The sequence below is a fragment of the Elephas maximus genome, chromosome 27 (genome assembly GCF_024166365.1).
Source record: "Elephas maximus indicus isolate mEleMax1 chromosome 27, mEleMax1 primary haplotype, whole genome shotgun sequence".
Classification (NCBI taxonomy): Eukaryota; Metazoa; Chordata; class Mammalia; order Proboscidea; family Elephantidae; genus Elephas; species Elephas maximus.
The window spans coordinates 23,658,427-23,673,144 of NC_064845.1; the positions used below are offsets into that span (position 1 = coordinate 23,658,427).

Below are 14,718 nucleotides of genomic sequence, written 5' to 3' on the forward strand. Positions count from 1 at the left end.
GGTCACCACACACTACTGCTTAGCCCTGGAGTCGGGCCTTCACCTTGTCTTGATATTTTCTCCAGATTGCAAGCCCAAAGGGGGAGGAGATGAGTGATGTGAGGAAGAAGTGGGGTGGAAACGGAAAGGGGCAGAAGGGGATGAGGGGAATGAGAAGGAAAACAACTGGTATGGCTAGAGAAAAGGAAAACAATGAAGAAAATCGGTGAGAAGTGGTAACAAGGAGTTGCTGAAAACTAAATAGTGCTTCCTTACCCCCTGGGGGTGTTATTAATACCAGAAGGGCCTCATTAAAATACCAACGGGGCCTAAACCAACCCTCCACCCAGTGGACTCAAGGCTTACTGATCCCTCTTTTCCCAACCAGAAAATGTAGCTACTTACCTATATTATTTCAGCTGTCTTGATCCATCCCCCTTAATAATATGATTGGGCCAGACTGCACAACTCTTTGAAGTAAGAGTGCTTTCCTAATCACTTCACATATAATAACGAATTTAATTCTCACAATAACTCATGAATTCGTGCTATTCGACAAATGAGGAAACAGGTCAGAGCGGCAAATCATTTGCCCAAAGTCACACAGCCATTAAGTGGAGAGGTCAGGAGGCCAACTCAGGCCATTTGGTTCAAGGGTTCCAGAAATGATCCCCAGGCTTTAATTTCGCTTTGTTTAAATAGTTCTCAAAAGAAAAGTCTTTTACAGTGAGCTCACCACCTCACCTCTTCACTTAATAACGCAGCCCTGGCCGGGCGCTTTATTTATATACTTTTCTCCCTGGGCGGCCTCCACAAGTTGCAGAGAAAGGTGACTCCTCAGATCTTCTCAAACCTTGGGAACACCTGAAGTAGGTGGAATAGGGTGTGGCAAGGAGGAACTGGAGCAGTGGCTTTATCTTTCCCCCTTTTAAGCACTAAACCCCAAGAAATAACATGAGCAGCACCCGAGACGCCTGAGGACGCGCCCACCTGTGGAATGGGGACTGAGGAATGGTCTTCTCTAAGAGTCCCACCCCTCTAGCCATCACACCTTGGTGGCAGTAGCTTTTCCAGCACCTCGTCTCAAATCTTGAGAAAGCTGATCCAAGTCCCCACGCGCGCTGTTGACTGCACACAACCTTGGTGAGGAGAGGTCAAGAGGGTGGGCCCGTGAGTCTCGGGCTCCTGGGCCGTGGGGTGGCGAAGGTCGCTCCCCAGGTGGTTGGGCGTGCGGCGCGCGGGTCGCTGGCCGCGTGGAGGCGGCAGCGTGGAGCGGTGAGGGGGTGCAGGGAGCGGAGGGGGCGCTGGGCGGGCCCGCTGCTCCCACGGCGGCTGTCAGGGGCCGCGCGGCTTCCCCCGAAGATGCAGCGCAGCATATTTTGTACATGAGTTCAGAGGAAGAGGAAGTGTAGCCGGCGGACGCGCGGCGGCGGCGGGGGCGCGTCAGGGCTGAAGCCGGAGCGCGCCGGGCTCAGGGCGCAGAGAGCGGGAGCGCGGCGGCTGCGGGCTCCGCGGAGAAACTGACGCACGGACTACGAGCGGGGCAGACACCACCGCACGCTGCGCCACCGCCCCCCGAGCCCCCCCCTCTGGCGCCCACGCCCTCCACGCGGTGCCTCCTGTGCTTGGCACAAACTTTCCTCTCGGGACGCAACACGCTGTCTCTGGGAGCCCGCGCCCGCACGGTCTCCTTCGCCGGGCTGGAAAGGTAGGTGGGGGAGGGGGGAGTGGGGGCGTCAGGGCTTGGGGTGTCGGCGGGCGCAGACACCTCCAATTCGGCCCGCAGACCGGGTCCCCGGCGGGCAGGCCGAGTCCCGCGTGGCGCCTCCTTGCAGGTTGCCGGGACTGGGGCGTGTTACCCGGCGCGAAGCTGCCGGCAGAGCCCTCAACCCGGGTTGGGTGGGGTGGGGGCCTATCTAGTGGGTGCAGACGTCTTGGGCCAACTTTTTTTTGAAACCCCCCCCTGGCGCGCTTTGGAGAGAGGCACCCCAGAGCAGCCTGTTGGAGGTCGTGGGTTCTGCGGGCTCCGGGGCGCCTAGGAAGGAAGGGGGGTGGGGGTGTTTGAGGCTACAGGTGGGTCCTAGGCAGAGATCCAGCGGGAGCTGGCCATGGAGTTCAGGTTGAGTAGGGCGCAGGGCTGGGAGCGAAGGCGGTGGCGGAGGCGGGCGGGGGTGGGGGTGGGGGGCGGAACCAGGTTGCCCCTCAGCATGCGCCCTGGGAGGGGATATCTGCTCCCGGGGCAGGGACTTTGGGTGGGCGTAATTAGACTTGCTATGCGCACGGAGAGAGCGTCGTAGCCACTGGAGGCTGAGAGACTCCGGCCTCTGAGAGAAGCCAGCAGCGAAAACGGGGACCTGCCTCCCATAAGGGCTTTTCCTTCCTTATCCTAAGCAACTACGCTAGGCTCAAGAGTCTCCACGGTGGATTTGAGCGGGCGTATAAAAAAAAAATGGTGGTGTATATTTCAGATGGCCCCGCTGTCAGGCACGCTCTCCCCTCTCCCGTGCCAGGACTGGTGCCCTTCACCTCGGGTATCACCGCCGTTGGCAGGGAGAACCGCGTGGAGGCCAAGGTGCTGGTCCCAGGCGCGCTCCCTGCCGTCTCCCTGTCGCTTTGCGCTTGGCTGGGCTGTTTGGCTGTGGGTGGTCCCCAGGGGCGCTGGGTGGTGTCAGTGAGTTGTTTAGGGCTTAAAAACAAACAAAAAGGTATTTTTTTTTTAAATAAAAAGTCTGGCACAAAACCCTGTATTTGAGTGGCTGCCAGGTTCCAGCATCACACCCTTCTTGTAATGGGTACAGCTGTTTTCAGATGCTGGGCGCAGAGGCAGGCTAGGCGTCTTCCAGCCCCTGCCATCGTGTGTCATCTCAGGATAAGTGAGGCCTTGCCAGGAAGGAAGCGGGGTGTAATGGGAGCGACCTCTGGGCCTGTGGGTAGGGCGCGCTTTGCACCCCACATGCCCCTGGCCGCCAGGATTCCTAATTTGTAGGTCCGAACAGCAGAATTCCCTACCAAGTTCAAGTGACCCCAGATGTCACCAAATCTCACAGAAGAATTAGTCAACAAGCTGTTTGAGGCTCTTTGGTGCATGTGTGCACCAACCTCAGTGAAATCACTTTACTCTCAGGCTGAGCTCTGCAACCTCTCTTGCGTTCAGTGAGGTTTCTGGCCCTGCCAGCATCATTCAGGCCCCATCCTCTGGATGCGTTTGTCTGTCAAGTCCCTGGCAGGTTTTTCTTTGTTTGTTTTTTGGCTGCATGGACATGGGGCAAATGGAAGTGGAAGGCATGGAGTTAGCTAATAGATTCGGTGCAAGAATTCAGATGGAATAAATTGGGAATACAAGTCAGTGAGTTCTTTTTCTTCTTCTTGAGCAGAAATTTTTGGCTTACATTCAAATAATTGCTTTGTCTGTAGGGAAACAGGCAGAAAATCTTTGGCATGAGTGATGTGAGTTCTTGTAAAACTGCTTGTGTTCTTCCAGTCTTAGCTTTTCAGCAAAATTGAAGTTACGTGGGTCCATGGCTTGGTGGGCAGGAGTGGCTTGCCAAGTTTCTGACTTGGTGGGCTAAGCAGGGGGCACTGGGACTCTTCTCCCCCACCGTCGCACCTTTTTTTTTTTCTTTTTAAATTTCAAACCTGTAGGTAAATTGCAAGTACAGAGACCACCCAGATACTCACCACATAGCATGTATCATTAGCGTTTTGCTGTATTGCCATAATCACATGTCTGTCCATCCATCAGTTCAGCTTACTGTTTTATGCATTTTCAAGGAAATTGCAGACATTGGTGTATGTCCCTCTAAAACATTTCAGCACACATTTTAATATTCGAGTTTAATATGTGTTCATTTTTTTAGTAAAATTTACATACATACAGTGAAATGCATAAATCTTGAAAGTAACATTTGCATATTGTTTTGACAGAGGTATGCACCTGTGTAACCCCAGTCCCTATCAAGATAGAGAACATTATCACCCAGAAAGTTCCCTCATGCCCATTCCTGGTGAACTTCTTCCCTCTCTCTCCCAGTGGCAACCATTGTTCTGATTTTTTTTTCTCACCGTAGGTTAGTTTTGCCTGTTCTTGAACTTCATATCAATGGAGTTATACAGTATGAACTCCTTTGTGAGTGCTGCTGTCACTCAGCCTGTTTTTGAGATTCATACATGTTGTAATACCTCAGTACTTTGTCTTCATTGCTGAGTCATACTCCAGAGTATGACCAAACTACAGTTTGTTTATATATTCCCATATTGCTGGACACATGGATTTTTCTCAGTTTTTTGACTGTTAGGAACAAGACTGCCCTGAACATTTGTGTACAAGTGTTTTGTTGGACATAGGTTATCACTACTTGTGGGTAAATACCTAGAATTAGAGTATCTGGGTCACAGTAGGCATATGTTAACTTTATATGAAATAGCCACACCATTTTCCAATGTGGTTGTACTATTTATATTCCCACCACCACCAGCAAAGAATACAAGAATGTACTGCACCCCCATTTCCTATTCCAAGGTCAAGAGCATGATTTGACAAGTGTTCTTCTGGCCCAGAGGGACCCAGAAATTGGGACCACCTGAGATAATCTGGAAGCTGTTGTTTTCATAGGCGGAGGGACTGTGAGAAGTCCCTGACTCTGCCAGTAAATGGGTTTACACTAAATTATTGCAGACTGATGAGACAGAGTCTTTTATTTTTAGAAATCTTCAGAGAAGGAAATTCCATAGGGGAATGTACCCTGGGTTGTGAAAGAAGATTAAGTACTTTTTGCAAGAAGAAAAATAACCCCCAAACTCCATAGAATTCCAGTAAACTTCTGCCTAGAAACTCCTGGGGGACTTTTGGAGCCCTGGTCTGGTTGACGTGAACTTAGTGGAGATTCCCTTTGGATTTCACCAGCATGGGCAGCTGGCTGTTGAAAGGGACTGTGTTTGCTTTGAGAGCAGGTCAGATTTTTGCTTTTTAAAGACTCAGAGAACAGTTTTCCTGTTGAAGTGAGAGCTTGTCAACACCCCTCGTTTTGTCCTGGCTGAGAAAATGGATCTGTACCCTTTGATTCCCTTATATCTTAGTTGCTCTAGGTGGGGCCAGCAGCAGAACCTGGTTTGGGCTGGTCCATAACAGAAGTATTGAGCCTCCCTGCCTTCCCCAGGTGACTTGGATGAGTGGGAGCCTGGGATACAGATTCAATGTCTGGCCAGGGGATCCCAGCGTGGACCAAGCTTTGCAGGAGTCAGAGGATGGTTGGTGCAGAGTCTGGGGACTTTGCACTGTGCTTGGGGACTGTTCCTCTCACCCGAGAGCCTAGTCCCGTGCCTGCCACAGAGTGGGGCACAGTCAACATTGGCTGAATGATTCTTGGTACCCATCTGAGATACTACCTCTTTGGAGGTTGACAATGGGTGCTGAGATATCAGGGCCCAAGACATACTCTACTAGGGGCTACTTTTACCATAGCCTGGGAAACAGGTTCAAAGTGTCTGGGTTTATGGAAAACTTTGCTGAATGTGAACTTTTATTGTATTTGCACCATTTTTATTTTATTATGGATTTTACTTTTGTTATTAAGAAAATAATAATTATAGCTACCACTGGCTAAGTGCTTACTCTTTGCCAGATCCTACTAGGCATTTTACATGCGTTATCTAAATTTAATCCTCATGAGAGGTGGTACTATTATTATCTGCACTTTAGTTTTGAGGAAACTGAAGCTTAGGGAGGTTAAGTAACTTGTTCCAAGTTCACATTTTCATGTTTCCTTACATTAGGGGAAGAGACTATGACGTTCTAGTTTAGCAAGTGCAGACTTCAGCTACAAGCACAGATTTCCAAATACACAAAGCCAAAGTATAATAGAAATGTACACTGGATAAGCAGAAGGAAGCTGCAGGAAATGATACACAGAGTTCACCTTCTTTAAGTCTTTTTTTCTTTTTGTTTTCGTTTTAAGCTTGATGAATTTGGTGCGACTGGGACCTATACGTTGTTGTTGTTGGGTGCCACTGATGTTGTCTCTGCTTATAGAGGTACTGATTTGGGTGACAATTAACAATATTATTGCTTTTTTGTTGTTGTTGTCAATTGCTGTTGAGTCGATTCTGACTCGTTGCGACCTCGTGTGTGCAGAGTAGAACTGCTCCATAGAGTTTTCAAGGCTGTGGCCTTTAGGAAGCAGATTGCCGGCCCTATCTCCTGAGGTGCCTCTCGGTGGGTTCTAATTGCCAGCCTTTTGGCTAGTAGTCGATTGCTTGTTTAGGATTGTAATTTTATTGTAGTGAAAGAAAAACGTTGCCAGCTGATTGGCTTGGGTGTCTGTAGCTGAGTTGTCCAATATGGTAGCCAGTAGCCACATGTAGCTATTTACATTTGCATTTAAATTAATAAAAATTAAAAGTCCAGTTCCTCAATCTCATTAGCTACATTTCAGGTGCCCCAGAGCCACATGTGGCTAGTGGCTACCGTATTGGATAGCGCATGTATAGAACATTTCCATCATCACTGAAAGTTCTACTGGATGGTGCTACCCTATAGAAGGTGTTTCTCTTTTTCCCTTCAGTTTAAGTACTGGCAACACAGTTGGCTAAGGCTTAGGCTATTTTTCACTGACAAAGAAATAAATTTAGCCATACATCTCTTTTATGTTTACCTTTTAAAGGTTTTTTTTTTTTGTATGTGTGTGTGTGTATGATCTTTCCTCTCATTCACATTCAGTTTTTGACATAAATTTGAGTTGCACTTTTCTCATGGGCCCCTGGAGGGGCTTTCGTTATTATCATTACATGTTTTTACCAAGATGCTTCCTCATAAAAGATTGGTACAGCAGGCAAATGATGGCCACTGCTCGAACCCTGCTAATTTCTTGCCCTCCAAATAAGCATTCTGTTTAGCTTTTAAATATGCATGTGAGTGACTTACTCCCTACCTGGGCTGAATTCAGGAAGAAAAATCACTCTCAGCGGGCCAGCCAGAACCAAAGAGCTAGAGAATCAGGTCACATCCTACGTGTGATGGCTACCTGCCAAGACTGAGATGGAGGAGGCACCGCTTGGGTACTCGAAGGCTTCACTTTGGGGTTTTCCTGTGTCTGGCCTGCCCCATGGTGTAGGAAGTGATGGAGAGAGCTGGTGGTTTCAGTGTCCTGATTGTACAGGCCAGTGGAGGGATGCTATCATAGCCCTCACCTCCTCTGTGATGTACACGATTCCAGAATCAGGCTCAAAGGAGAGGGGGAGCCAGCCCTCCGTGTCAGTGGGCGCCAAGGCCAGCAGGAAGTAGAAAGTCAACATAAGCAATGTTTTGTTCAGTGTGTTTGACACTGACCAGCTCGTTTGCTACTTTATGATCCTGTATTGGAGATTTCCAGACTTTTTCAGCTGGGGAAGCCAGCTGTACTTCAGTGACAGCTTCCCATGGCTGTTACTCCTAAAATGTTCCTTTTTGTTGTTCCATAGGCAGACCTCCTTGACTGTCAGAATTTTTTCTTTGCAGAGGATTGTCGGCTTCCAGTCTTCTGTGTGTTTTGAAACTCTGCCTTTTATTTCTTCCTCTGTCCTGAGGAATCCTTCAAGTTTTAAGGAATAGTTCCCAGATCCCTCAGCTGTAGAGAAACTGTTGTGATAGGCCTTATCCATAAGGTTGGATGAGGTTTGATTAATGCAGACTCTGGTTAATGGAACATGACCGTATCATGTATTACCAAATTTCTGAAACCTAAGGTAGGAGGAATCAGACTGTTCATTTAAACACTTCTTATTTAGAGAGGTCTTTTGGGATCTCACAGTGCCTCAGGACACTTTATAAGCTTTCTTTTCAGTGTGGTGTAATTATGGATGTAAGCCAGGGCAGGTTAAAAGGAATCTTTACTATGGATAACAAGTAAGACTAATAATAGTACTAATAATGATTAACATTTATATTGCTCTTTCTATGTCCCTCAGCTCTTCTAAGCCCTGTACATGTATTAACTTATTTAACCCTCACCCTACAAGTGAATTTTGCTGTTGAGATTAAGTGTCTTATCCGAGGTGACACAGGTAGGAAGTGGGGTCACCAGAATTTGAACCTGAGCAGTCCAGTCCAAACTCTGTGCACCTAATCCCAGGACACAAGGAAAGTATTCCAAAGGTGGTTTCCCATCCTTTACCAAATAATAAGTTTCTTAGTCCCGAAGGAGATTGATTGAGTAGATATTTGTAGTGCATCTTTTGAGGCCAGGGCATTGGGGTTGCTTCTTCTGGGAATGAAGAAGATGTTATTGGTGCCTTGGAGAAGTTTGCTGTCACGTGGGGAGATGAGGCACTGCCGAAATCTCTAGACCTCTCCCATGAACTCCAGGCTATTACATCCAACTGTCCACCCCACAACTCCAGTTGGATGTCTAACTTCATATGTCTAAAGACAAATTCCTGGTCTTCTGTGTCTACTGTTGGCTCTTCCCACAGCCTTCCTTGTCTCAGAAGTTGGCAGCTGCTTCCAGTTGTTCAGATGACAAACCTTGGAGTAGTCTTAGATTCTTAGATGCCCTTTATTTTTTAACCCTCATTTTCAAACCAAGGAGCCCTGGTGGTGCAGTGGTTAGGCAGTGGGCTGCTAATGGAAAGGTTGGCAGCTTGAACCCACCTAGCAGCTCCATGGAAGAAAGACCTGGCAATCTGCTCCCATAACGATTACAGCCTAGAAAACCCTATGGGGCAGTTCTCATCTGTCACACAGGGTCACTCTGAGTTGGAATCAACTCAATGGCACCTAACAACAACACCACTTCCAAACCATCAATAAATCCAATTTTCTGCCTTCAAAACATGTCTGAATTTGACCACTCCGTCATCTGACTTCCACGGTCTGCCATTGGTCGGAATGATTCCTGTTGCCCCTCTGCTTGGCACCCTCCAGGCCTCCTGTAACACTCAGGGTAAAGCCAGAGCCCTCACCACGGCCCGCAAGGCCAGCACCATCTGCCTCCCTGAGGCTCTTTGATTTTACGTGTTACGTCCTCCTCACTCCGCCATGCTGGCCTTGCTGCAGGTCCAGGAACACTGCCGCTGGTTTGCACTTGCTGTTCCCTTGCCTGGCGTACCAGCCATTCCCTCACGCCCCATCACTGAGGCTCACTCCATCACCGTCTTCAGGAGTTTGCTTAAATGTCACCTTCTGGGTGAGGCCCCCCCCAGTCACACTGTTTTTCAAATTGTACCACCTTCCCCTGTGCTTCCTATTTCTCTTGCCTACCTTGTTTTTCTTTTTCAGAATTGAATTTTGTTGATTGTTTTTATTATTGTCTATTGTCTGTTTCTTTGTTTCTGAATGTGAAGTTCGTGAGGGCAGGGTGACTCTTTTTTTTTTTTCCTCTTTTGTTTCATTTAAAACTGTTCCCCACGTATGTAGGTGCTCAGAAAGTGTTTGTTGAATGAATAAATGGTCTAGAGAGGCAGTCCTGTTAGAGCTCAGCCTTGTAGGAGGGCCAAGACGGAAGGAAAAGGAATGTCAGGGGGAGGTTCCGGTGGAGGTGAAGGAATTGTGTTGGCAGAGTCCTGGGTGTGCACACACAAAACATGGCAATGTCCAGGGTACGTGAAGAGAACAATGAGAGACAGGCCTAGAAGGAAGGGTAGTGAGATGAGGTGAAGGACTCCAAGCTGGACAGTGGATGTGAGTTAAGGTTTCTGAACCACTAGTGCCATACAGAATGGTTAATATGGCAGGAGCAGCGACAGGAATTAGACGGGAGAGAAACCAGGGGATGCCTGATGTGGGAACACTTTTGACAGTCTTGAAATGGTAGGTGGGCGCAGAGAACGAAGTGGAGGAACTGGAAACATCCGCCAACACTCAACAACAGGTAGTTATCGGGGTGAGGACAGTGGCTGGAGCAGGTAGAGATACCAGGCGTTTGGAGCTTGGATGAGGGCAGTGATACTATCCACAGAAACAATAAACAGGATGAAGGACAGGCTTGTTGGGCCAGGTGTTGAGTTCTCTTTGGGGCATATTCTTCCAGAAATGCTGGGGAAAGCTCCAGGTGAAGATGCTGAAATAGGTCCCTGGGGAGCTGGGGAGAAGCCAGCAGAGGGAGACTGGGGAGTTTCTGTCTAGAGCAGGTAAATTTAGGGCGTGAGAGAGGTATGATTCCTAAAGGGGACACAGTGCCATTTGTGTAACGTTTAAGAGCACACACAGCAATACCACGTGTTGATGTTTCACAAACTCTGCACCAGAGCACCCCAAAACACTGCAACAAACTTAGGAGGTGCTAAGGGATATTTTACGTTTTTGTGGGAAATGTGGTGATACTTGATGTCTTTTGGGTACCATGTGAACTACTAGCTTGAGGTACTGCTCCATATCAGCATTACACTGCCCTGTGTTCCTTTTGCTGACGTCCTATCTTTGCGAAGCTGGGTTTTGTAGGGGGTGGGAGGGTGGGGGGTGGCAGTGACAATCAGTGTGGAACAGGAAATGAGAGTACTGGTGTCCAATCTGTTTCCAAGGTTTGGGGGGTTGTGCCATGCCTAACAGGTTCACACATCCCGTTAGTAAGCAACTGTGGTTATTTAAGAATAAAAGAAATATATTTTTTCTTTCAGTTTATGTGTATTACTTTTTCCGAAGTTACTAAATTGTTAGGACATAGCTCATCATGAAGTTATTTGGAACCAGCTACTTAATAAAGGTAGAGGGTCAGTGAAAAAGGAAAAAGAGGAAGCCCCTAAGGAATAAGAGGAAGACCCTCAACAAGATAGATTGACACAGTGGCTCCAACAATGGGCTGAAGCATAGTAATGACAGCGAGGATGGCACAGGACCAGGCAGTGTTTCATTCTGTTGTGCACAGGGTTGCTGTGAGCTGAAACCAACTCGATGGCACCTAACAACAGCAACACTTAATAAATGGAGCTGCTAGGTATTTCTTTTAGCCTGGGTGTGCTGTAAAAAACTTACCAAGGCACTAAGGGGTCCTGTAGGGTCGCTATGAGTCGGAATCGACTCGAGGGCACTGAGTTTTTTTTTTTTTTAAGGGTGCCATGAACTAAGAAAGTTTCAGAACCGCTGCCATATGTTTTTCTGGGTGTTATATTGTATGTATATATGTAGATGTATGTTTGTAGAATATGAAAGATTGAAAGTGGGGATAGAAGGAGGGGAAGAACGGGGTGGGGTGGGGAGCAGGAAGGCATGGAAACGGCAACCAAAAAGTCTTATTGCTTAAAAAGTACATGAAGCCAGTAACGTCAAATGTAAACATTTGTTAAAGCTGGGTGGTGGATATGTTTGAGATAGTTTATAATTAAAATAATTCTAAGAGAGCAAGACAGGAGGAGGGCTGAAGATGGAAATTTGTGGCACACTTGTGTTTGGGAGGTCAGCAGAGGAGCCTGGGAAGGCAAAGTCTGAGGCAGAAATTGATTCAAGAGATTGTGTGTGTGTGTGTGTGTGTGTGTGTAACCAGGGTGGTCAGCAAGGTTGAGTTCTTCTAGATAGTGGCTCTCCGCCCTGAATGAGAGGCTTAAGAAAAAAATCTTGAACCCCACTGAGTCCTGGTTGTTAGGAATTTGCAGAGGGTTAAGAGTGGAGGAAGTAGCCCTGGTGGTGCAACAGTTAAGCTCTCAACCGCAAGCCAAAAGGTTGGTGGTTCGAATCTACCCAGCGGCCCTGTGGGAGAAAAGACCTGGTGATGTGTTCCCGTAAAGATTACAGCCTAGGAAACCCTGTGGGGGCTGTTATACTCTGTCCTGTAGGGTCGCTATGAGTCGGAATTGGCTTGATAGCACCTAACAACAACAGGAGTGGGAGGAGACTAGATTTGTGCCCAGAGAACTGATTCTCAACCCTGGCTGCATGTTAGAATCACTTGGAGGACTGTAAAAAATACTGACTCTCAGACCCCGTGCCTAAATGCCTGGGCACCCGGACTCTTACTAGCTTTCCAGATGATTCTGACGTGCGACCAAGATTGAGCAACGCTGTCCAAGGTCAGGATTTTGCAATTTTAATGTGCACAAGAATCACTTGCGGAATCCAGCTAAAATGCAGATTCTGATTGGGTTGGTCTGGGGTGGGGCCTGGGTTTCTGCATTTCTAATAAGCTCCCATGTGATGTTGATGCTGCTGGTCTGAGGGCCACACTTGGAGCAGCAGGTTCTTCTGAGAAGAGGCTGTTTTTCCTTAAGGGTGGTTGTGATGGAGTCCAGCAGGACAGCAGAATTTTACTTTGGATCAGATATCCGCTGAGACGTTGGGAGATTGCAGGGTGGATGATAAGCAAGTTTCCTCTTTCGTAATGTAAATGTTGTTACCTCAAGTGGATTCCCTCTCGGTGACCCCGTGTGACAGCGTGGAACTGCCCCATAGGGTTTTCTAGGCTGTAATCTTTACAAAAGCAGATCACCAGGTCTTTCTACCTCGAGCTGCTGAGCGCGTTCGAACCACCAACCCTTCTGTTACCTGCTGAAAGCATGTAACTGTTTGTGCCACCAGGGTTCCTATAATGTAAAAAAAAAAAAAAATTTTTTTTTTTGTATTAATTATCTTTTGTAATCTACTACAAAACTTGGCAGCTGAAGACAACAATAAACATTTACTGTCTCACACAGTTTTTGTGCGTCAGAAATCCAGAAGCAGCTTAGCTAGGTCCTTCTGGCTTTGGGGTCTCTGGTGAGGTTGCAGTAAGATGTCCGCCAAACTGGAGGCCGTTCTGGTGCTTAAGGACCCACTTCCACGTGTGTGGCAAATTAGTGCTGGCTCTTGGCAGGAGGGCTCAGTTCCTTGCCATGGGACTTCTCCACAGTGCTGATGAGTGTCCTAACAATGTGGCAGCTGGCTGTCCCCAGAGAGGGTGATATCGCCAAGAGAGAATCCACAGTGTCTCCTATAACCTTGCCTTGGAAATGAAGTCACATTTCCTCATTTCCACAATATCTTCTTAGTTATACAGGTTAGCCCTATTCATTGTGGGAGGGGACTACAAAGAAAGTCAGTTGGTGTCCAGTCGATACTGACTCATGGCAACTCCATACGTGTCAGCGTAGAACTGTGCTCCATAGGGTTTTCAATGGCTGTGACCTTTTGGAAGTAGATTGCCAGGCCTTTTTTCTGAGGTGCCTCTGGGCATTAATATCAGGAAGAACATTGAGGGTCACTGTGGAGGCTGGCAGTCATAACCCTTATTAGTTCTATTTTCATTGTGATCTATGTTCTCCCAGTTTAAAAAAAAATGTGAAATTTATATACAGATACACTCGTTGTTGTTAGTTGCTGTCAAATTGGTTCCAACTTATGGTGACCCCAGGGGTGCAGAGTAGAACTGCTCCGTAGGGTTTTCAAGGCTGTGATCTTTCAGAAGCAGATTACCAGGCCTGTCTTCTGAGGTGCCTTTCAGTGGGTTCAAACCGACAATCTTTCAGCTAGTTGTTGAGTGCTTAACTGTTTACACCAATAGTACTGTTTTATATAGATTGTTCTTGACACTTGGCATTGAATCAGGACCATTTCCAACAGGTAAATATTAGCTATCCTTGGGTTTCTGTCTTAGACTGTATTTGCAGGATATCAAAATTTGACATTATCTGAAGAGTTGACTGAATTCTCAATTTTTCATTTAGATTTCTGGGTTGAGCACGATGTCATTATCGTGGAAAGACTTCTTAATTTGGGTCATCAGTTCATACTTTGGGTGACTGAATGATGTAATAAACATGTTCTAGTCTTCAAATACAGAATTTGAGTGTAGAAATAAAAAACGAGTTTGCCAGCTGATCCGACATCATTGCATATAATTGCCCCATCTCTGGTTGCTTGTCATGAGCTGTTGGCATTTGTTAAAATTAGCTTTACGGTCTGTCTCAGTTTAGCAGCAAGTGTGGTAAATGAGGACTCACACTTAATGAAACTAATTTGTATTTGAAAATATAACTACATTTATTGCCCCCATTATTTAAATGTGTGCATTCTAGTTGATAATAAAAATGAACCTGCAAATTGAGGTTTTTATTAACTGTAGCTGAAAAATAATCTTTTAAGAAGGTGAACCTTTTTGAAGGATTTTTCCCATGTTTTGTTTGCATCTTCGGAAGCATTTCAGGAACAAATTAAAAATACTTTCAAAATAAAATATTAGAAGTTCCAACATTTAAGATGACAGAGGACATCGTGCATCATTGATGGTCAGCTTCTTCTGGAGCCAAGTCTATAGTGTTGTGCTCTGTGTTTTATAATGGTGACTTTCTCTGATCACCCTGGCATCCTGTTCAGACTTCTAGAACAGCCAACTCCACTGCACCATGTGTCTGTTCATTGTCTTTCGTTCCCTTTTGTCTCTGTGTATTCACTTTTTGTATTGCCTATGTCTGATTGAGGGCCTCATCAAAGCTATTATCATTGTTAGTTGCTGTCAAGTCGGCTGTGACTCATGGTGACCTTATGTCTAACGGAACAAAATGTTGCCTGGTCCTGTGCCATCTGCATGATCATTGGTATGTTTTGAGTCCATTGCTGTGGGGGTCATGTCCGTCCATCTCATTGAGGGTTTCCCTCAGTGTTGCTGATCCTCTACCTTATCAAACATGATGTCCTTTTCTAGTGATTGGTCCCTCCTGACAACGTGTCCAAATTTAGCGAGACGATGTCTTGCCAGCCTCACTTCTAAGGAGCATTCTGGTTGTTTCTTCCAAGACTGCTTTATTCGTCCTTCTGGCCGTCCACAGTATAGTCAATACTCTTTATCAATACAATAATTCAGG

At 46.8% G+C, this 14,718-nt stretch overlaps 1 protein-coding gene across 4 annotated transcripts in view; it reads left to right on the forward strand.

Annotated features, from left to right (window-relative positions):
* The first annotated feature begins 1,019 nt into the window (after window positions 1–1,019).
* The window catches only part of RFTN1 (raftlin, lipid raft linker 1), a 238,266-nt gene continuing 224,567 nt past the window's right edge, over window positions 1,020–14,718 (forward strand). For 2 of the 4 annotated variants that reach the window (XM_049870670.1, XM_049870668.1), the window contains exon 1: window positions 1,599–1,687. The gene's annotated coding sequence lies outside the window, so the exon portion shown is untranslated. Of the gene's footprint in view, window positions 1,123–1,505; window positions 1,688–14,718 lie in introns of those variants that run through there. The other 2 variants (XM_049870669.1, XM_049870671.1) reach the window with 2 other exon arrangements.